The sequence below is a fragment of the Mchenga conophoros genome, linkage group LG14 (assembly GCF_057382185.1).
Source record: "Mchenga conophoros isolate Kocher_MC1m ecotype Shallow Benthic linkage group LG14, M_conophoros_male_GT1.1, whole genome shotgun sequence".
NCBI classification, from domain to species: domain Eukaryota; kingdom Metazoa; phylum Chordata; class Actinopteri; order Cichliformes; family Cichlidae; genus Mchenga; species Mchenga conophoros.
The window spans coordinates 11,376,150-11,398,173 of record NC_140539.1 but is presented as its reverse complement, the minus strand read 5'-3'; positions in this window follow the sequence as shown (position 1 = coordinate 11,398,173).

The window sequence follows — 22,024 nt, the reverse complement described above, 5'->3', positions numbered from 1 at the left end:
ACTCTTTACTTCAAGTCAAGACAATGTTGACAGCATCTCATTTATACAACAAAGAATAGAAAAAGTCCAAAGGGAGCTTTCAAAGCCTTTCCAGAGGCTGTTTTCTCTGCACATAAAAAGCTGTATATATTTTCACTGTATTATTTTTTTCTCTTTCTTGTCAGAGAGGCAAGGTGAGCTCTGATGTGGTTCTCTACACTGAAGGAGAGCCTGAACTCATAATGTACAAAGCACAAAACACGCTGCCCACAAATGTGGACAGGGTCTGCTGTTGTGATGATAAGTGTCAAGCTGGCTGTGTTGTGGAGATGCTAGCTGTGTTGGCAGAGGCTTCAGAAGTGCATGTGATGAAAAAACAGGTTAAGAGAGACAGATGAGGCAAGATGCCAGAAGGTAGAAAGAGAGGGGGAAAAAACTGCCAACAGAGCATGCATTTTCTGACTGTGCTCATGCTTATATTGTGGATCAATGTGGAATCTGTTTTCGTATTCTAGTACATGTTCAGATAAATCTGTTTGAAATGTAACAGAAGTAAGTCAACAGAGACCTCAATGACCTTTTCTACTGTTGATATGAAGCATGGGAATTACTTCGGACATACAGTTTAAAAGAATAATTTAATGATAAACTTCTCTCCATCCATTCTCTTCCACTTATCCTTTTGAGGGTCGCAGTGCTGCTGGAGCCTATCCCACCTCCATAGGGGGAGGGGCAGGGTACACTCTGGATAGGTCGCCAGTCTGTTGCTGGGCTGGCATATAGAGACAGACAACCATTCACATTCACGTCTATGGACAATTTAGAATTGACATTTAACATAACCCCACCAACCCATGCAAACTCCACACAGAAAGTCCCCAGCCAGGTGATGGAATTGAACTCAGAACCTTCGTGCTGTAAAGCAACATTGTTATCACTGCACCACTGTTACACACCGGCCCAAGGCCGGGGTGCAACACAACAAAAAGATAAACCCTATACATAGTAACGACAAAATAAATCACACCGCGGCAGATTGACGAGGATTAGTTAATTTATTTACTGAACAGGTAGCGAGCTTCAGGGTGGGCAATGCCAAAACAACAAACAAAACACACTAGAAAGAAAAACAGAACTAACTTACCTCCCACGATTCCAAAACAAAACACAATTCTCTAACCTGTCTCCCTACCCGAAACAGGAGAAAAGAGGGGAATAAAAGAAAACCGCTTCCCACCCCTACAGCTACCAAACCCAGGTACAACCCTTTCTCAACATTTATATTGCAGCCCCGTGCAGTCACACGCCACGACGGTCCCCAGACACACAGCTCACGGGAAACCAGGAAGTCTCCTCGCCGGCCCAGTCCAACCCCTTTTGTAGCTGGTGGGGCCTCCACCTGGAAACTTGCATAACAAGCGTCACTGAATACAAATACAAACAATAACAACACCGTACCGCAACAAATGACCCGGGTCATAACACCCCCCCCCCCCCCCCCACCTAAAATCAAGCATCTCTTTAGAGAGATGCTGGATCTAGGCCTCCACCCGGGATAGGGCATCGGCCACAATATTATCGGCCCCTCGGAGATGATGGATGTCAATGTTAAAATCCTGCAGTAACAAAGACCAACGCATGAGACGCTGGTTGTTATTCCTCATGCGAGAAAGGAAAACCAAGGGGTTGTGGTCCGTATACACAACGGTTGGGGCGGGGCTGGAACTGACATACACCTCAAAATGTTGGAGGGCCAAGAGTAACGCTAAAGTTTCCTTCTCGATGGTACTATAATTCATCTGATGTTTATTGAATTTTCTCGAGAAGTAACACACTGGGTGATCAATACCCTGGTCATCCTCCTGCAGAAGTACAGCACCCGCACCATGCGCACTGGCATCCACCTCTAACTTGAACACACGAGTGAAGTCAGGGGCACCTAACACTAGGGCACTGCATAACAGGGCTTTGGCTGAGTCAAAGGCATCCTGACAATCAGAGTTCCACAAAAACAGGCGCGACGGACTTGTCAGGGCCGTCAGGGGAATAACCACGGTGGCAAAATTTTTGCAGAACCCTCGATAGTAGCCACACATCCCCAAAAAACGGCGAAGCTGACGCCGCGTAGTTGGTACAGGGAAATCCAAAACGGCCTGGACTTTGGCCATGAGAGGGCGTACCTGCCCCTGTCCCACCTGCTTCCCTAGGTAGGTAACCACAGCTTTGCCAAACTCGCATTTGGCAAGATTGACTATCAAACAGGCACCCTTCAACCGGGCAAAAACCTCCCGTAGCGTCTCCATGTGCTCTAACCAGGTCAGCGAGTAAACCACAATATCATCTAAGTAGACCTCGCATCCATGAACACCCAGTAGCACAGTGTTCATCAGCCTTTGAAACGTGGCGGGAGCATTTCTCAACCCAAATGGCATCACCGTGTATTGCAGGAAATGGTCTGGTGTCACAAAAGCTGAAATTTCCGCCGCCCGTTGCGACAGGGGCACCTGCCAATAACCTTTCAAAAGATCTAGCTTGGTGACAAATTTGGCTGAACCCACCCTATCAACACAGTCATCCATACGGGGGAGCGGAAAAGAGTCTGGTTTAGTGATGGCATTTACTTTGCGATAATCATTACAAAAACGTGGGGTTTGATCAGATTTAGGCACCAAGAGGGTAGGAGAGCTCCATGGACTGAAGCTGGGCACCGCAAAACCATTCTCCAACAGGTATTCCACCTCCTTTTTCATGATCGCCCGCTTTCCGGGATTGACCCGATAGGCATGCTGCTTAATGGGCCGGTGGTCGCCAACATCTATATCATGCTCAAGCATAGTGGTTTGAGTCGGCTTGTCACTAAAGAGCACAATATGACCACAGATCAGATTGTAAATGTCCTGCCTGTGGGGCTCGTCCAAATAAAGCAAATGAGCCTCAAGGTCCTCCAAGATCTTAGAATTCTCCAAGCGGGCCCCTGAGCTGGGTCCCTGGTGTTCACGTGACCCATCCACCTCCGGTTGGTAGGAGGGTGAACCCACCGTCACCACAGGGGAAACCAAGTTAGTCTGACTCTGGTTCCGGTCCACATATTTCTTGAGCATATTAACATGACAAACCCGGGACTTCTTCCGCCTATCCGGGGTTTTAATCAGGTAATCTGTGTCACTAACTTGGCGCTCGATCTCATAAGGACCACTAAAACGAGCTTGAAGACATGAACCCACAACGGGTAGGAAAACTAAAACACGCTCACCAGGCAAAAAGGTGCGCTTGAGGGTCTTCCTATCATACCTCTCTTTCATCTTCTCCTGAGCACCGGAAAGCGACCTGCGCGCCAACTCACATGCAGCGTGCAGCCTCTCCCTAAACGAACTTACATAATCAAGCACATTGTGCACGGGCCGCGGCTGGTCGGGCTGCGCGAGCCACCCCTCCTGGAGCAGACGTAGGGGTCCACGCACGGTGTGCCCAAAAACCAACTCCGCCAGGCTAAAACCCAGGGACTCTTGTGTGGTCTCTCGAATGGCAAACAGCAATAACGGCAGGCCCACATCCCATTCGGAATCAGTTTCAAAGCAGTCCAACCCCTTTTGTAGCTGGTCTCTTTCCTTCCTCCACCAATGGGCGGCCTCCACCTGGAAACTTGCATAACAAGCGTCACTGAATACAAATACAAACAATAACAACACCGTACCGCAACAAATGACCCGGGTCATAACAACCACCAAAACCTCTAATTTTACATAATATGTCAGTCAAAGGTTTTAATACACTGGTACTGTATATGCAAGGCAGCAACTGACAAACATCAATCCAGAAAGATTTGATCTGTCACAATAGTAATATTGTTATTGAGAGGCATAAATGATCAGATTTGATAAATAGTAATAAAAATGATTTTCTGCAGTCTCAGGATAATAGCAGATAATTGCTGTTTCTTCTACAGCCAGCATCTAACAGAATTTCTGCTTTATTCTGTTTTTTGTTTGTTTGTTCGTTTGAGTGGGCTGATGACAGCTTACTCTGTTCTCTCTTTCCAGAGCTTAGTTTGCTTTTAAAGCTTCTACCAGTGATTTCACCAGGTATTATATCAGTTGCAACATGATCCCAGTGGTCATTTCTTTACTAAAATTTACAATAATGTAAAAAACAAGAATTCTGAAATTGTTACTACTGAACAGTGAACAATAAACGTTTAATTTGTGTTATATCTGTAAAGAGCAGTGATATGTGCACTGTGGCCTGTAAGCAAGCCAAAAAAAAAAGCCATTAGCTATATACCTGCTTCAGAACAGACTGATGACTGATGTTCCATAAAGGGACTGTGGTGGCCAGAGGTCTATATTAGCGATAGATGGATGAGAGATAAGAGGAGATGACATGGATTTTAAAAAATGTACTGACAGAAAACTATCCTCAGACTCTCAGCGGGTTTCTGGTTCAGTATGTTCAGAGACTAATAAACCGCATTTATTTTATGTTAGATTTAGGAACCTATGCTTTTCTTGTGTAAAATAAGACTTAAATATGAAGGTAATTTGATAAAAAAAATAAATATGGCACTGTGTGTGAGCCAGTCAGGGTACATGTCTTTGGGCTGTGTTGTTTTAATGTTATGTAATGATGTACATCATGTTGGCAGTGTCAGGAGAGGCTCCAGGAGAGGATGTGACCGAAGAACAAGGTTAAAAGATATACAGCAGTTAACACAATTTTCTGCCAAAGTTACACACTGTCGCGGTTCGAATTTTGAGGAAGAGACATATGACTGAAAGTCCATAGTGGGTCAACACAAATTATTTTATTAAAACACATATATGTGGTGAAGATAGGCTCTGCAAAACATCAGGCTCCATCTCCCCCCTTACAATAGGTGGGTGTAATATTTATTCTTATGATGACCAATAACTCGCGTCACTAATACAGAACAGTTCCTCTTTCAGTTCCTCCACCGCCTCCCAGATGCATCCTGTTACTACACTTGTCCAGACTTAAACACACTTGCAATCAGTTTACCCAGACAGGCTATGTGTCTGTGTCGTTAATCTAAGTGCATGACCCCCCTCTACGTCATCTGTTACCAGGCAAACATCCATAGCACAGGCAATATGTAGTAAATTATACTGTAAACATGTAGGCAACCTTTCAATAGCTGAACTTTGCTCCATTGATCGGCCAGACATCGCGCTGCCTGTAGCTTCAAACCATTAATTAACTTAACCGAGGTTCAACCCTTTAATTATGCAATATGTGTATAACATGATTACAGTTGCACCTGCAATGAAAGATTATTATGTGCTTATGCTAACACCTGAAATACAGACTTTAATATAACCTCACCAGTTTCAATAAATGTGTCAATGAAATGATAGTAATGATAAATCATAAATGATGCAACAGTAATAATAAGGATCATCAATAGATTATGAATGTAAAATAATATTTCATCTTGACAACACCTACACAGAGCTTTTTCTGTTGCAGGCCCCAGACGCTGGAATAGTTTGCCTCTAACTATCAGATGGGTGCAAATGCTGGAACATTTGAAATCTCTACTGAAGACACCTGTTGATGGACTGGCTTTGACCCAATACACTTCTCGTTTTCACAGCCTTTGTCGTTGTTGTTTTAGTTGTTTTTATTGTATTAGTCTTTCTGTTTTATATTTTTCTTGCATCATTGTTGTGGATTTTACTTATTTTAGTTGCATTTTAGTTTGTAAAGCACGTTGTGCAACATGAGCTGCTGGAAACGTGCTACAGTCGATCACCGGTATTCAAGGGGGTTAGCGATCACAGCAACACGCTAATAGGGAAAATCCATGAACACTTAAGAACTGCTCTATAAATGCTTCTAACTTCCTTTTTTAATAGTTCAAACAACAAATATACCTTAAGCTATCATCGTAATGAAAATAATTCATTTCACATAAAAGGTGAATTTTCCACAAAGAATTTGGAACTATTTTCCACAGAAAAATCCATGAACAGGTGACTGCTAATATTGAGCTATCAATAGGCGTAGACTGCGTATAAAAAATAAACTTGATGTTGACCTTGACCTACACTGCTTTAGTCAATATTAGGTGCCACACAAAAAACCAATGGAGATATTTTTGAAAGAGCTGCTTGGCTTTAAATGCCTCTAGTCAGGACAGAGGATAAGTAGCAGTCTGTCATGGTATGAAAAGCCATAGTGGGAGTTATGGGGGACAATGAGCCAAAGTATGTCCCAAAGGTGAAACAGAAGACTGGCACAAACAGTAAGGAAGGTTTAAAATGATAACCTGGCACTTTGGATGTGAGAAAAGCTGGCTAGATGACATGGAGACGGAGAGAGAGAGGTCTGCGCTGGAAAGCTGGGACAGATGTAACAGATGAGGTGTTTTATTCAGCACTTTGCAGCAATCTTATGGAGAATTTGAGCACTGTTATCCATTTTTGCTGTATCACTCTCCTCTCTCTGTGTAGTAGGCTTTCCACTGATTCTACCACGCATCCATTGCAGTTGTTTTTCTGTGACTCAGTGTATCAAAATACAATTTTGAAGGATGTTGTATAGTTGTTTTGTAACATAGTTGCATACTGTAATAACATTTGTATCAGCCTTTTAGCCTGTCTCTCTGAATCCAAACTGACTAATGATTGCAGAATAGGCACTTAATAGTGGTTATGAGTCTTTGAGCTTTTTAGATGATAAAATGAGATGAACTGCTGGAGGACACATTTCTTACAGTTATGTTTAGAACTATATGTAAGGATAGCTGTCCTTGGATGGCCTCACTAATGTGATGAATATGGTGAAGACAAATATCTTCTTTGCATCACCTTTTTCTCCCTACAGAGGCATGGGGCAGAGACATATTTACTCTATATAATTGGTGTCTATATCTGAAAAAAAGATACATTTGCTTACACAGCTTTTATTTTCTAGCTACACAGAGTTCTCGTTCTAGTCCCTCAGCACCACTGAGTAACCAACCAGAGGCATTGAGCAGCTAATTGTCTGCGAAAATGCACAGAACAGCAATAGCATGATGCACTAGATTAATACAACATCACAAAGTGAAAGCATTGAAGTGGATGGGAGTTGTATCCTGGACAGAGGTGCAGACTTGTGAGTGTGAATAGCACAGGAGACATAATTAGATTATGTGGTCTGGGAGTGTTTCTTGTCTCAGAGGGAAAAGACATTAAAAAAAAAGATGAAATGGGACCCCTAAGTGCTTGAGGAGGGAAGACATGAAAGAGGTGTACAGGCTGCTGTTTCTGCCAGACAATACAGTTTTGCACTCTAGTTGTTGGGTTGATGGGTCTCAGTGCATCCCAAAGGGAGACACAGTTCAGGTTCCAGGAGGAAGAAATGCAGTATTTTAGCTCTGATATTGGCCTCGTTCTTTGATATACTTCTTTCTTGCCCGTTTTTCAAGTGCTGTGCTATGCATCATCATCTGTTATTTTTTATTTCCGTGTTTTGTTTTTATTGTTTTCAATAAATATATGGAGTTAAGTAATTACAAACAACTGCATTCTTATTCTATTTACATTTTACACTAGGTTGCAAAATGCAATTTCCAAAAGTTTTGGCAGTAAAATCAAGTTTGCTTTTCATTCACTTTGCAACTTCAGTTTTTACACTACATTGCTAAAAGTATTTGCTCATCTACATTCACTCATATGAGTGAAATCCCATTCTTAATCCATAAGAATAGATGTGGTATAGGTCCACTCTTTGCAGCTATAACAGCTTTCCACAAGGTTTAGAAGTGTGTTTATGGGAAACTTTGACCATTCCTCCAGAAACACTGCTGAAAGTTGGCGACCTCTGCGCACTATGTACTTCAACATCCGCTGACCTCGATCTGTGATTTTATGTAGTCTACCACTTTGTGGCTGAATTGCTGTCGCTCCCAATCACTTCCACTTTGTCATAACACCATTTACAGCTGACTGTGGAATATCTAGTAGTGAGGAAGTTTCACGACTACACTTGTTTCACAGCTAGCATCCTATCACGGTACTAGTTGGAAATCAGTGAGCGGCTGAGAGTGACCCAGTCTTTCACAAAAGTTTGTAGAAACAGTCTGAATGCCAAGGTGCTTGATTTTATATCCAAATCATTGAATCTAGGAACACCTAAATTCAATGATTTGGATGGGTGACTGAGTCATTTTGGCACTACAGGGAGTGCAGAATTATTAGGCAAGTTGTATTTTGGAGGAATAACTTTATTATTGAACACCAACCATGTTCTCAATGAACCCAAAAAAACTCATTAATATCAAAGCTGAATGTTTTTGGAAGTAGTTTTTAGTTTGTTTTTAGTTTTAGCTATTTTAGGGGGATATCTGTGTGTGCAGGTGACTATTACTGTGCATAATTATTAGGCAACTTAACAAAAAACAAATATATACCCATTTCAATTATTTATTTTTACCAGTGAAACCAATATAACATCTCCACATTCACAAATATACATTTCTGACATTCAAAAACAAAACAAAAACAAATCAGCGACCAATATAGCCACCTTTCTTTGCAAGGACACTCAAAAGCCTGCCATCCATGGATTCTGTCAGTGTTTTGATCTGTTCACCATCAACATTGCGTGCAGCAGCAACCACAGCCTCCCAGACACTGTTCAGAGAGGTGTACTGTTTTCCCTCCTTGTAAATCTCACATTTGATGATGGACCACAGGTTCTCAATGGGGTTCAGATCAGGTGAACAAGGTGGCCATGTCATTAGTTGTTCTTCTTTTATACCCTTTCTTGCCAGCCACGCTGTGGAGTACTTGGACACGTGTGATGGAGCATTGTCCTGCATGAAAATCATGTTTTCTTGAAGGATGCAGACTTCTTCCTGTACCACTGCTTGAAGAAGGTGTCTTCCAGAAACTGGCAGTAGGACTGGGAGTTGAGCTTGACTCCATCCTCAACCCGAAAAGGCCCCACAAGCTCATCTTTGATGATACCAGCCCAAACCAGTACTCCACCTCCACCTTGCTGGCGTCTGAGTCGGACTGGAGCTCTCTGCCCTTTACCAATCCAGCCACGGGCCCATCCATCTGGCCCATCAAGACTCACTCTCATTTCATCAGTCCATAAAAATTCTGCAGTCTGTTTCATGTCTGGGTGACTACCATATAGCCCCAGCACACACAGAAGAGAAAGGTTATGTATGGTTTAAGTACCTTTTGATGACAATGCCGTTATGGATCTAATGGCTGTGTCTGTGTGTGATGTCTCTGTGTCTGGCTCTGTTCTTTGCCTGAAAGAGAAAAAGAAAGATATTTGGAATACATTTTCTCTCACTTTCTCTGTGCACTGGGCTAAAGGCGTCGACACTGACTGAACTACCATGCAGAGCTTAGATCACTGATATTCAAATCTTTTCTAACTATGCTGAAGATAAGGGTGAAATGTTACCTGAGAACAACAAGCTTATTAGCCTTATTTCTTATTTTAATGAAGAAACAAGGGGATGCTCTGGCTACCCAGTGCTGTCTTTGTGTTGAAAACCTCTGTTACATTGACATGAACACATAAAACAGGGGCTGTATTCTTATATAATGTCTTTTTTTCTGTGTACAGTGTGAAGTACTTTGTACAGTGAACATTAGTGCTGACCTGGCCCTCGCTATCATATTCACCTTCTGCTTAATGTTTTGGTTCAAGTGTATAGTTTGAGGTATTTTGATGAAGACTCCAATGTGAGACCATTGCTAATCTGAACAAATTTAAACTTTAGTGTTCAGTAATATGCCTACAGAGTTAGGATAAGCAGTAACCGAGACAGGCGAAAGACAGATCGATTAGCAACATGCCTGCTCTGCTCTGCACGTGGAGCATATAATGGGTGTTCTGCATGTGTCATATTAGCCTTCAACACCTTGAAGGACACCTTGAAATGATAATACTCGAGTGATTAATCAGTTTAAGCTGTGTCCCTCTAATGAGAAATGAGCTGAAAGGAGAGCCATTTGTTGTCATGAAATAGTTCCAGAGTGTTATATCCACTCTACATCCCGTTGAAAATCCACAATCTACCAAACTTTTGTGACCATACATAATGCAAAAAACAAAAAGTAACATTTGACCCTCTGTTCTAAAAATAAGACTTGGCTGTCTAGCTAGATGATTCCTGACATTTTCTCCTAAACCAGAACTGACATATACACCTGAACTCACATGTAATTTGCAACTGGTTTGGCACCATGACGTCTATGACTTCATCTATTGCAACATTCTCCCACACAGATGAACACAGCAACACTTTCTGCTTCATGGAGACAGCAGAGAGATATAGTTAGGAAAAGCAGAGACAAGTATAGCTCTCACTTGGTCTCTCTTTGTCTGTTGACTCCTACAGTAAGCACACGAAGAAGGAAATATATTCCTACAGTATTGTTCTTTCTTATCTTCTTCAATTGTAGTTTAAAAAGTTTCTCAAATCTTAAAACAAAGCTGGAAAATGTGTATATTGTATGTGAAATGGGATGCAATATGTGTTTGACAGATTTGGGGCATTTTGGATTTGTAAATGAAATAAATCAAGAGAGTGATGAAAGCATTTGTAAAGTCTGTGATGTCATTTTTTCCCCCTCTGACACGATTTAGAGTGACAATGAATTTATCATCATTTCAAGACGGGTTTACCTGACAAATAATGATCAACAGGATTACCAGCAGTGAATCCTGGAACCCATCCAGGCTCTACGCAAATGTGTGTCGATATAGGAAATATAATTAATCATGGCTGCAATGAATGATATTGTAGCACAAAGTTGCTGACTGTTTTAAACTGTGTGTTACTGCAGTTCATAGTAGCTATTTAATGCGAGGAAAGTTTAATTGATCCAATCCTACACAAACCACAAACATTTTTCAAATCCTGAGTTTTGTGTGGATGCGTTTGACCACAGAGTTGAATCAGTAATCTAAGGCCCATTTGGTCTGTAGCTGACGTACAGCCTATTACAGGCACACGTATGCACTTTCTTTTAAAAAGATATATTTTTTTAAAGATAGCAGAAGTAAGAAAAAATATCTTTCTTCATACTGGCTATAAGTTTATGAATATTTTATGATTAGAGTTAATACACGTGTAATACACACCTGCTAACGCTTCATAATAGCAGAAAGTGTATGTTGACATGGAGAACAGGACATCAAAGAGAAGAAACATCCAACCAAAGGTGCTTTTAAAATTTAAAAGTAATGTCAGGAGTATTCCTCTGGAATTGTTTTTGCTTTTTTCCTCTGCCTTACTCATTGTCTAATGTGTTCAGCAACGCACACCTGAATGATAGATTTGCATCACTGTGTATCGTAATCTGTTGTGGGTATAACATTTTGCAAGAGCTGTGAAGACATAATCAGTTATTGTTGGCGATGTGTCAGGAGTTATTGGTTAAATAGTGCACTGAAATGATTAACACAACAGTTTTATAAGTAAAACAAAAGAGATTGTACAATACAGAAATATGTATATAGATGTTCTCTGGCTGACAGTAGAAGGATGGAGACAGTGGCGGTCCTAGCCTGTTTGGAACCAACTGTTGTTGGAACCATACTGAATTTCACCAAAGAAACACACACACACACACACACACACACACACACATATGAAGACAGAGATAGAGTATGCATAGTATGCAAACCGTCTTGGTTTTAATTTTGCACTCCAGGATGAACACCCATTCCCCAACCCGAGGATCACCACAACATCACCTAATATACCTACACCTTAGTTCACAGATTCAGTTTGTCTAGCGTTTATTTCTGGGATTTCACAAAACCCAGGATTCAAATTACATAATGAATACATAATGGGCTTGGATTTACAACAATATGAATGAAATTTGCTCTATTTGGAAGCAGCCGCCCCCCTCCCCTTTCGACAGGTTGTGTGTGAGACTTTAAATCATCAAACTGCAAATTATAAATTTTCAATTGTTATTGATCCATTTTCCCCCAGTCCTAAAGTGTATATTTATTTTCTTACTCTTCTTATATTTATTGTTTGTTTCCTTGCACTGCTGTAACTGGAGCCTCGTCGTCTCGTCTCTCTATATACTGGACTGTATGTAGCAGAGATAACAATAAAGTTTACTTTGACTTCAGCAGCAAGCAGGCGCACCGAGGGCTCTCACGCTCACTTTTCGCGTACAGAATTTCGAAAAAACATCGGGTTGGTTTATTTTTGTTTTATTTTACGAGGTGCTTATTAGATGCTGCTCCAGCCAGCCAGAGAATTCCCCCTCCTCCCTGTGCAGCAAGCAGCAGGCGCACCTCGCAAACGGAGGGCGCCCTTACTCCCAGCAAATGTGCGGCAGAAAACCGATCGGTGCCTATGCCATTCCCAATATTCGCTGGCATGACGTCGGGGCAGCATGAGTATGAGCAATTTTTTTCTCACCTCAGCTAATTTAAAATCACCAATTTGCTATACCACAAAAATGATGGGGAAATCAGAGCAGTCTCCTCAAGTCCCCATCAAAGTTTGCAAAAAGCCAGTGCCCCGGTATGCTTGTTCTCAAACTTTCACTGTGTCTGTAAGACTGAAACATCACAGTGTATCAAAAAATATAGATAATCCCTGGATAAAATGTTCTTTCAACTCATTTCTGCAAAATGCCAACCCATTTACCCTCCGAGACAGATTTTATTCTGACTGATATAGGAGCCCATATAGTCCAACAGGTCATGCATCACATTATGCTCAAACACCAGATCTGTGATCATTCATTTTATACTAATATGTGTTATATTTAATGCTGTATGTTTTTATATGTATTTGTTTTTCTTTGTTTTCTTTTTTTTACTGTGGATCTTTTGTGTTGTAATTGTGTGTATATGTTGTCTGGAGTATATTGTTAAACATTTACTGATGGTGTGTTACTTTGATCATTTATTGTTTTCGTCCTGACCTGCCCAAAACCTTTGGCTAATTCTGGCTTATTTACATTTATATGTTCATTAACATGTACATTAATATTTGATATATGACATGTAACATAGTATTTTGCCACATAATATCTATTTCCTGTTGTGTCTGAACACATAAAAGCAAATTAGTGTACACCCACCTCAGCATGTCGTATCACTAAAAGAAAAAGAGAGAAAAGTGGGTTAAAAGTGTGTTTTTTTTTCTTTCCCTCATCCTCCATCATATCTTTGAAAAGAAGGAAACAGATTATTGGTGGGAGGAGTTTGGGAGTAGTTGTAGTTGTGTTGAACGAATGAATGCTTTCCTCCAGCAGAACTGGTTTATTGCGGTGGACAAAGTGAAGGGTCAGTTCAGTTCTTTGTCACAGTTCAGCAGTTTTAAAGCTCCCTCCCCTCCGTCGTCGATCATCTGGAATAGTTGTCTGTCAAAGAAAACACTGCAGTGGATTAGGCTTCATTCTCTTTCTCTTCTGACTCTTGAATACATCACATAATCAAATAATTTATCTTGTTAACATAAATGAATTTCAATATACAGTGAAATGACAACTCATGAGTCCCAGATTTGAACTAAACACACTTAGAATTAGGTCAATTTATTTACTTGTTCGCTTATTTAATTTGATATAACTGAATTTGAAAGAATAAGCTGATATAATGTGATCATTTAAAGAACTGTGGTACAGTGTGTAGTTATGAAAATTATTGCATTTGTTTTTTACCAGCAGTGAAGGTGATTATTATGGATCATTAGAAGAGGACTTTAGGTCAGTCTTTTCGTTTATTGTGTAAAGTAAAAAAGTCTGCAACAGACTTTATAAAATACAGTAAAACAAAACAAAACAAAGAAAAAGCATTCCCTGTATGTAACAGTAACAAAACATGTGCCATGTTGTGCTACACTTAAAGGTATCCTGTCCATACTACTCTGTTATGCATTCAATAATTTAAACTATTATTTTTGGAAGTTAATGAAATAACAAAGGCATTTTTTAAAATGCGAATCTCTGCCTGGTTCTATAAAAAAGTTTGCTAGTTCACGTTACTTTTTACACACATTATTTAACATATTCAAGGCTATCACCATCAATGTAGCCTTTGGTTTTTATTTTGCTATTGTCTACTTTTTGTAATCATTTCTACATTTCTAGTTTATTCTTGGCTTTGTTGTGAACCGTCTTGGTTTTAATTTTGCACTCCAGGATGAACACCCATTCCCCAACCCGAGGATCACCACAACATCACCTAATATACCTACACCTTAGTTCACAGATTCAGTTTGTCTAGCGTTTATTTCTGGGATTTCACAAAACCCAGGATTCAAATCACATAATGAATACATAATGGGCTTGGATTTACAACAATATGAATGAAATTTGCTCTATTTGGAAGCAGCCGCCCCCCCCTCCCCTTTCGACAGGTTGTGTGTGAGACTTTAAATCATCAAACTGCAAATTATAAATTTTCAATTGTTATTGATCCATTTTCCCCCAGTCCTAAAGTGTATATTTATTTTCTTACTCTTCTTATAGTTATTGTTTGTTTCCTTGCACTGCTGTAACTGGAGCCTCGTCGTCTCGTCTCTCTATATACTGGACTGTATGTAGCAGAGATAACAATAAAGTTTACTTTGACTTCAGCAGCAAGCAGGCGCACCGAGGGCTCTCACGCTCACTTTTCGCATACAGAATTTCGAAAAAACATCGGGTTGGTTTATTTTTGTTTTATTTTACGAGGTGGTTATTAGATGCTGCTCCAGCCAGCCAGAGAATTCCCCCTCCTCCCTGTGCAGCAAGCAGCAGGCGCACCTCGCAAACGGAGGGCGCCCTTACTCCCAGCAAATGTGCGGCAGAAAACCGATCGGTGCCTATGCCATTCCCAATATTCGCTGGCATGACGTCGGGGCAGCATGAGTATGAGCAATTTTTTTCTCACCTCAGCTAATTTAAAATCACCAATTTGCTATACCACAAAAATGATGGGGAAAGTTTGCAAAAAGCCAGTGCCCCGGTATGCTTGTTCTCAAACTTTCACTGTGTCTGTAAGACTGAAACATCACAGTGTATCAAAAAAACACACACACACACACACACACACACACACACACACACACACACACACACACACAGGGCATACAGTGACTCTAAGAGCTTTCACTGTGTTGATTATATCTCTGCTACTCCTGCACCAGTCTCTGCCTAGTCCTCCATTTTCCATATATTATTGTTGAGGTTAAATCTATGCTAGTTTTATTGATTCTACCTAAATTAACAGTCGATTTGAAAATACTTAGTTGTCTGTAAACTTTTACCATGTACGACCATTTAATACAATTTTTCAATTCAATTTGATTTTATTTAAATAACAACAGTTGACTCAAGAGCTTTATATTTTAAGGTAAAGACCTTAAAATGATACAAAGAAAACGGAAAACCCCAACAATCATATGACCCCCTATGAGCAAGCACTTTGGCGACAATGGAAAGGAAAAACTCCCATTTAACAGGAAGAAACCTGTGGAAGAGAGAGAATCTAGAGGACACTGTATACAAAAGATGTAGACCATGAGCTAACGTACTCCAGAGGTATTTTAATGTTATTTTGGTCAATTTTCCACACAAATTCAGAAGCACAACAGACAATGCTAAGATAATTCTAATATTAAACAGAAAATGCATCAAGTTTCTTTCAGCTCTAACAAAATACAATAAATCATTTTTTATAGTTACTATGAAATAAAGTTGAAAATTGAATTCTGGAGTAGTTTCCTATAAAAGCACAGGAATTAGGTCACAGAAAATATCATACCTGCAGCTTCTGGAAAACAGTGGGCTGCAGGTAAAGCTTGTTCTAAAGAGACGTCAACACAAAATCACAAGAATTCATTGGAAGCCTCTGAATATTATTATTGTTAATACACCATTTAACCAGCAGCACAAACTCTTGGCAGAAGTTTTAGACCCTCTAAAGCCCTCCTGGCTGTCTGGCATTTGGCAGACTAATAACAGAATGTAACTTTTAACAGGGACTTTTCAAAAACAAAGGCTAACACCATCTCTGGCTACACTGACATCATGTCAATGATGTCAAAAGGCTAAAAAAAAAAACAAAACAAGGAAGAGATTCCAAGAAACTTTGAGGCTCATGATTTCTTTACTATGCTAAGAGTCTTCTGTTTTGTTTTTTCTTTCTTTAGAGAATCTTTCTTGTGCAAGTGTGCAGCTTCCATTTGGCATCCTGAATAACTATAAAATTCATCTTAACAGTCTCCAAAAGAAAATAAGCACATGAACTATTGATACATTTGCGTGATTGCGTGATTGACACATTTTTAATCGTTTGAGCCAATAGGATCACAGTTATGATGCCCGTTCACTTCACTTCAACCAATCAGAAGTTGCAAGGCAAAAACCCACATTGGCACTTGGTCTAAGTGCCAATGCTGCCTAATGACACCCTGCTGATAGAGCTGAAAAGTACTTCATGAATAAATACAGAGTTGGAGTAAGTCTTCCTTGGGTGAGACTCAGACACAGTATAGAGTCAAAACATTAGTGTTATAAGATGTTATAAGATGACAATTAACCATTCAAATAACCAGAAAACTGTATGTGATCATTTCATATTATGTGAGAAAAAGACAAAAAACATGTCCAGACAGTGTAATTCAAGTTCACTATATAGGTACTGTCAGTCTGTGGGAAAAATACATAAATGAATCAAAGTGGCTGAACTCAAATATGGTTTCAGCTATATGATTGAACTTTAAAAGGAAAGTTTAAATAAAACTGACGGGGAAAGAGTTGGATTTACTCTTTTTTGTTAGTTCAGTCATTTTCTGTTCTCTCTTGACTGATATTGATAGAAGATGAAAAAAAAAAAAGCTCTGGGGAGAGGAAATCATAGAAAAAAGATCCTTACTTGATCCTTTTTTTCTCTGTTCTGAGATGTGTAACCAGCAAACACTGCTTAAGTGTTTTGTTTTGCAGCAGCTTTGTTTTGGAAATATGGAGAATCTAATCAACTGTAAAATATGATCAAGAACTGAAGCATTTTAAGTGACTAAACAAGCACGTTTTCAGACATCTTTTTCTTCTAAGCAAATATTAGACTTTCATACAGTCACAGATGACAGTTATATGTACCGGTACATCTTGTTTCAGAGGCATCTCTGTTTTCAGCTGTCAGTTGCCAACCAGTTATAAGCAAGGTTAACACAGACCGTTAAGATGACATTGAAGTTGTAGCTAAACCACATTACAACGTTGTATGTTTGCGCTCTGATTTAATACATGTGGTCATAAAGCTGCCCAGAGTCGCCACACATCATATTACTATTCATGCACTGCAGTTTTTACCACAACAGTGCAGAATTTTTACTTATTTATTTATTCATATTTATATATTCCCATTCAAAACTAAAAAAGTCTTCGTCATCAAGTTGATTAAAAACTTATCTGCTAATAGGCTGATATGATTGAGTCCTTTCAGCCAGTGTCATGCCCGTAGGGATAACCTAGAACAGAAACCACATCATGTCTTATCTCTGAACTAAGCTTTGTAGGTCTTTTCCCCCTCTGATACATACATACAGATATCTACTTTCCAGCTACATTTTAATTTTACAGATAAATCTCCCCTTTGAGATGTATCTAATTTCAACTGCTTTTTATTTCTTTGTATCTGATCACACTCTATGTTGTGTTCCATGCTAATACTTGTACAATTAGCTTTCATAAAATGCTGCTGCTGGCACGAACACTATTACTTACAGCATCTCCTGGTGCACAGTGAGATGATGCTACATTTAATAAGATCAGACGCGAGCTTCCAAAACACATCTCAGAGTCATCATTACAGCCGTTAACTTAAATATTAATATGAAAAAGCAAAATCTCTCCTCTACCTATCCATCTTTGCTTTTCTCTGTGCCCCGAGGCGGTACTCCTTGCTGATTCCCGCCTTTGGCTCAATGCACCTGCTTCCAATCAACTCACCTGTGATGCATCAGCTCGTCAGCAGCCACTACATAAGGTATTGGCTGGCTGTCAGTCTTCTCTGGATTATCTAGATCTAGTTAGTGAAGTACTGGCTCTTGTGAAACGTTTTTGCTCGCTTTTTCATCTCTGGACTTTAACCTTGTTTCGCTTCTCCCCGTGTAAACACCTTCGCCGGATGTCTGTTCCTCCCTCCCTGGATCCCTAGAACCCCATCTCCCCTTGCACATTTTGTATATAGCACACTTTTATGAATTCCCTGTAAATAAAAGCGCACTGACTATGATTCTCCTGAGTTAAACCAGAATCTTCTGTTAATCCCAGAGTAAAATATGTTGTCACAGTTGCTTCAAGACATAACATAACATACAGATAGCCCTAACACATACAAGTAACTCTAATGACTAATAAAACTTAATTTGTTTACAGCAATGATTTGAACCTGATTCTTTATGTCTTGAGATCCTCAGACATTTGACTCGAGTGTCTTATTGAATTTAAATGTCATAACTGGCAAACATCTGTCTATGTAAGGTCTTACAGTAATAGTTTTTTTGTTTGTTTTGTTTTTTTGTCAAAACGATAAACAAGCAATGAGAGATTCTTCACATTTTTCTGTGTAAGACAAAATTGTGTCATGTTCTCAATCTGTTATTGTATTTTTGGAATGAAATGTGGAACACTTGAAATATACCTGTGCCTCATTTAATTGTATTTGTTCTCTTCTTTTGTTTCATGGCTTGTGTCTCCTGATCATCTCCATCCTGAATCTTCTGTCTGGATCCTGAAATGCAGGTAAAACATGATTAATTATTTTGAGTGCTGTTGAAGTGTGACCGTTGATATGGAAGCCTGTGCCCATGATACTTTGTATGAAGATGTTGTCCATTCATTGTCATGAGAGCACATATTTGGAGACTTTTCCTCATCTCTTTGTAGAAATGATAGATAACCACATGCTCTCGCATGGTTTGAAGAACTGTTCTTATAATTTCAAAACTCTTCTCACAAGGCAAGCAGCTCTGAACTGTTGCAATATGAATGCATATTATTGGTGCAAAGTATCATTAATTTGTGAAATGTCAATTTGCCCGTCACTGAACATAAGGTATTTACTCCAACTTGGAGTTTAATTCTAATGAAACGGGATTTTTCTACAACTTCTATGAGAAGAGTTATGCCATTGTCTAAAGTAGCTACTTTTTCATCTCATGACAAAACCACTAGATATTTACATATCATGTCAAAGTTGGTGCTGGATATGTGCCGATACAGTCAGTTCTATTAATGTCTGACATATTTTCTGCTGCATTTTGCTGAATTCTGGCAGTTTTTTAGTGCTGTAAGTCAAGTGGTGATTGTTGTATATTATTATATCTCCAGCAAGTGCCAGTGTCATTATGCTGTTTGTATTGTTGGGACAAGAGTGTATGTTTGGGGCTATACAAATTTAACACAAACTGTTATTACCCTAATACAGAAGCTTATTGCTGATTGTTGGGGAGTTGTTTCATATGCGTTTGATGCACACACACAAGCAAACTAGAGAATCTCTACAGTTCATCAGATCAGTGGAAAGGCCAGTACAGATGCTAAAATGTCTAAAAATGCTATTTGTGAATAAACCACATCCATTGAAGTGCTGGCGACGTGCACCCAGCGGTGTTAACATGCACAGGTTAATCTTTTCCTATCAGTGTGGTTTCAGAATCAGAAGGAAACTCAGATCAGCCCTGCATCAGTGAGATAAACCTCCTTCTGGGACAGTAATTACTTACTTCATAATTAAACAGCGAACATGGAGAAAAACACAGCAATCTTGTGTTTAAGTGGTTTGCCAATGACTGCTCCTGAGACTGTTTCCAGATGTAGCTGGGAAAGAACTACAAAACGGGTGGCAAATAAATAATGACTTAACCAAAACTAGCAAACAGCCATTTGATTAAGCACCTTTCTCTTGTCTGTTAGCATCATATTAATTATGTCATGAATTAAGTATTTTCCCTACTTGATGCCTCTAAATAATAATAAATAAAGAATTGTTTAAGCTGTTTACTCCATTTATTTCCATGTTCCAGTAGTTTAATTCCTTGGAATTGTTTGTCTACCTGCCTATCAATCCCACTTATCGTTTTCACTATAAACAGCTGATTTCAGTTTGTGTGCTGGAGGAGGAAAATAGTTCCACACTCTACAGCGTGGATATGGACATTATTTTGATTTTTATTGCACAAAAGGATTGCACAGAAATTGCATTATGCTGCTAACACAACTTCAGCTCTTTGCAAGCATCCACACAGGCAAGATGCTCATGTTAAGCTAGCCAAGAACCCTGAGTTAGCTGAGAGAAGAGTAAGTTTCTTTGCTTTGTGCTATCGGCTTTGTGTTCATACACTAAGAGAAAGATCATATGTGTGTCCTGTAGCCTATGAATATATGTTGTTAAATAATAAGTATGACACGATGTGTTTCAAGTCATAAAGCAACATACTGCATTACTGAAAGAAAAAAACAACAACTGTTATGCGTAATTTATCGCAGCGGTCCCGGACCTTTTTTGTGCCGCTGAGGACGACAAATTAAAGAACTACCACAAACATGCACAAACATGCCCTGTGTCACTACAGGATGGTCCTGGTAACATTTCATATTCTATGAAAGAAGTTCACTTTTGGTCCACTGCCCATCTGTAAGTAGTGCCACTCCTGCTGCCCTACTGATTGTGATTGACTGTGAGAGGTAATGCGAGGTGTAGTATGATTGTGTAATGAATCAAAAGATGATGAGAGGAATTTGATACTAGATGCAGAAAGCAGAAGACAGGGCACGAATGGAAAAAATTCCCCCTCAATTGAAAGGAAGAAATCCTTCCATGTTTTAAGAGGTATAAATGTTTCCTCAGGTATCTGTGATTGTCTGTCATTCATTCTTCATTCATTGTAGAAGACGTGCTGTGCTTCAGGCAGCAGGTTGTCTCTTTTGTCACAGTGGGACTAAAACTATGAAAAACATAACATATGCTAGCAGACAGAACCAAAAGCCAAGGACTATGACATAAAGCAACTCGTTGCTGATTCCATCGGTTTACCTCAGAATGATACAGCATGATGGGAAATACTCATTTGTCTTTGTAAGACTGCTCTTAATACAACTCCCCACACTTACAGGTGCTTGATGGCCACACTGTTTAATTTATGGTTAGTTTTGGTCTTTTTCTATGATCTTAAGAAGAGCAGAGAATGAAGCACTTTTTTCTGTGTGTGCACAGCCACTGGTATAAATCTTTCTGGCTTATAGGCTTACTGTAAGTCTACAAGATGTGAAGCTAATATTCCCACCTCATTTTCTTCTCTTTCATTCTCCTTTGTGTAACCTTGATTTGGTTTTGGTAAGGGCACATTACATTTGTATTCAGTGTGTGTGTGTGTTGTACTAATGTCTGTCACAAACCATTTCCCTCCAGAACAGGTGCCACCTGATCTTAGGATCAGTCTGTGTGTGAGCAGTACAGTTTCATTTATGTGTCTTTGTCTGCTTGTGATGATCTTGGTGTCTAAAAGAGAGAAACAGTCAAGATACTTTGACTTTGATTTGCTCATTATCACTTTACAGTTTATCACAGATAAAACTTCATTTTAAGTTCATATTGTGGTTGTCAAAAGTAGTCCACAGGCCCACCCCCAGGATATTTTTAATCTGGTTTTGTGTGTTGTTATTAAATGAAAAAACATATCTGCATCTCCAACATTTTATCTAGTCATTCTGTGAGTTAAAGTCACACCTGCTTGAGCTGTCCCTTACTCATTTACAGTGTCAGTAAATTGCTCTGTCTTCATCTTTTTCATACAGCCTTTTCCCAATTTCTTTAATGAAAACAAAAGAGTGGCAGGGTGGTTGGCACAGTGGTTAGCACTGTTGCCTCACAGCAAGAAGGTCCTGAGTTTAATTCCAAGCTGGGGTCTTTCTGTGTGGAGTTTGCATGTTCTCCACGTGTTTCAGTGGGTTCTCTCCAGGTACTCCAGCTACCTGGCACAGTCCAAAGACATGCAGTTAGTGGGTTTAGGTTAATTGGAAACACAACATTTTCCATGAGTATGAAT